This window comes from Priapulus caudatus, unplaced genomic scaffold, assembly GCF_000485595.1.
Source record: "Priapulus caudatus unplaced genomic scaffold, Priapulus_caudatus-5.0.1 Scaffold1313, whole genome shotgun sequence".
NCBI lineage: Eukaryota > Metazoa > Priapulida > Priapulimorpha > Priapulimorphida > Priapulidae > Priapulus > Priapulus caudatus.
The window spans coordinates 76563-79022 of NW_014578374.1; the positions used below are offsets into that span (position 1 = coordinate 76563).

Below are 2460 nucleotides of genomic sequence, written 5' to 3' on the forward strand. Positions count from 1 at the left end.
GAGAGAGAGAGAGAGAGAGAGAGAGAGAGAGAGAGACAGATTCACGCAGCGATGAGGACAGCGCCCTCTAACGTTCCATGTGTTCCTGTATCGCCGACACCCACCGTCTCCATCCGCAGCCTCAGGTCTAGGCTAGCTTGAGTTCATGTCACACGTGTGCTAGTCATGGTGATCTGTTGATGTTTGCAATGCCACAAGCATTGAAGCGTGTGTACACGCATTCGCATGTATATATGATTTACTGGCAAGTTGCCAGAAGTCAAAGTAGATATCTGTGAACCTATGCTGATGGCATTATTAGATACCCACAAGATACTCGCGATTTACCGACTCCATAATGACGTTTGTCGATAATGTTGTTAACCTACAGGTAATGGAGGGGGTCTATATAATTGAACGAAGCAGCTGTGGGACTCGTGAACATGTGCTTGACCGCTTCAGATGAACGTAAACCCATGCGTGTGATTATTAATAACGTGATTAACAGATTAGCGAATGAAATAATGACATGTAATCATCATCGTCATCGTCATCAGCATTATGATCATCATCGTCAGCAGCAACGACAACAACAGTAGCAATAGCAGTAGCTGCAGCCGTAGCAGCAGCAGCAGTGGCAGTAACAGCAGCAGCAATAGCAGCAACAGCAGAAGCAGTAGTAGTAGCAGTAGCAGTAGCAGTAGCAGAAGCAGTAGTAGTAGCAGTAGCAGTAGCAGTAGCAGTAGCAGTAGCAGTAGCAGTAGCAATAGCAATAGCAGCAGAAGGAGGAGCAGCAGGAGCAGCAACAGCAGCAGCAGCAACAACAACTACATCAGCAGCAACAACAACAACAGCATCAGCAAGCAGCAGTGTCAGGAGTGATAGGCAGCAGCAGCAGCAGTAGTAGTAGTTACAGCAGCAGCAGCAGCAGGGAGAGATGGAGGGACAGCGAGAGAGGGAGGGACAGCGAGAGAGGGAATGAGAGAGAATGACTCGCGATGTCGTGCAACTTTAGAACGACAAAAAATTCGTCGGCTGTTGCTCGTGCGAGTTTTTGTACCGAAGCTGTGCGCGTCATTAGATACGACATTGCGCGACCGTGGGAGAAAAATCTCGCCAACCTTCTCCGTAATTGCTTCTCAAACCCTCCCTCTGTGTCCGAAATGTTGCGGGAAGATCGACGCAAAAAGCTGGTCGACGAACAGCTAGCGTTTGGGAATGGAGTTGGATTCTTATTAGGGTGCACAGGGGAGGCTGCGTGGTGGGCTGGTGTTGTTCTCATAGTTAGTTTCATAGTACGCGTTAAAGGTGGTATATATATGTGTGTGTGCCTGCATGCGAGCGTGCGTGCGTGCGTGCGTGCGTGCGTACGTGCGTGCGTGTGTGTGTGTTTGCAGTAGTGTTACTTACTACTATTAGTTAATACTACTTCAAACACACACACATATATATATGACGATGTTATCATTGAAAGCGTTATATCTCGACACAGCGGTGATATCGTTTTACGAATTGAAATCTACGTCCTCGTTACAGTCATCACTCCGCTCGTTATGTCAGCAGACTATCATAACAGGTGTGCTATGATAAGCTACTGGTTGTATCTTCAACAGAGAGAATGCCGGCTACAGTGTCCGTAACTCAACATTGTGGGAGCGTGAAAGTGATGCACAATGTTAATTCGGTTACGAAGTGATGCCATCGCGAAATATACACGCCGGAGTCAGGCAGCAATCATGCATCAATAATCAATAATCAATAATCAATTATGCGATAATTCAGTGACGATGAAGTCGTCACGTAATTATACATGAGGATAGAGTTAAAGTGACGTATAATAGATCACATCCACTTCCTCAGTGATGTCGTTCGATGAATCGATTCGCGCTGCAGTTTTTATTTAATAACACTTTAGATTGCTGCCACGGTGTATACGCATGTTCGAATAGGCGACCATTGCGCCGCCACACGCGTATACTTACTTTTGCGTACGTATGCTAAACTCGTAGAGAAGCTAACATATCGATTTGATTCGCGTACTTCGATACAGCCGGCTGCGTGTCCATGTTCATTATTCATAATATCAATTACAAATGCGCGAGCTGGCGCTGATTTCACGTGCGTCCGCTGCAAGCGTTCATGTAGGCGATTCCCTTTATGTTCTAGATTAAAGCGAAAACGCCGAGGACTAGTACCAGCACAGACGACAGGCATGGGCCGCCGCTATCTAGCGCCAGAGGGATGTGCGGCTCGCTAGCAGGTAGGCAAACCGCTATACGCGTTTGAATGGACCGGCGTTGTTAGGAATATGTTCACATGATTAAATTACTGCGTTTTGCTCGCCTTAATCCCTATATATATATAATAGAGAGAGAGAGAGAGAGAGAGAGGAGGAGAGAGAGAGAGAGGAGGGCCACAGCATCGCACGCACAACACACAACACACAACACACACACACACACACAACACACACAACACACA

The 2460-nt window shown here is 46.9% G+C and overlaps 1 long non-coding RNA gene across 1 annotated transcript in view; it reads left to right on the forward strand.

Annotated features, from left to right (window-relative positions):
• Positions 1–2235, forward strand: part of LOC106816203 — a 46303-nt gene extending 44068 nt beyond the window's left edge. The window contains exon 3 of the long non-coding RNA XR_001394850.1: positions 2146–2235. This is a non-coding gene — a long non-coding RNA (uncharacterized LOC106816203). The remainder of the gene's footprint in view (positions 1–2145) is intronic.
• The last annotated feature ends 225 nt before the right edge of the window (positions 2236–2460 follow it).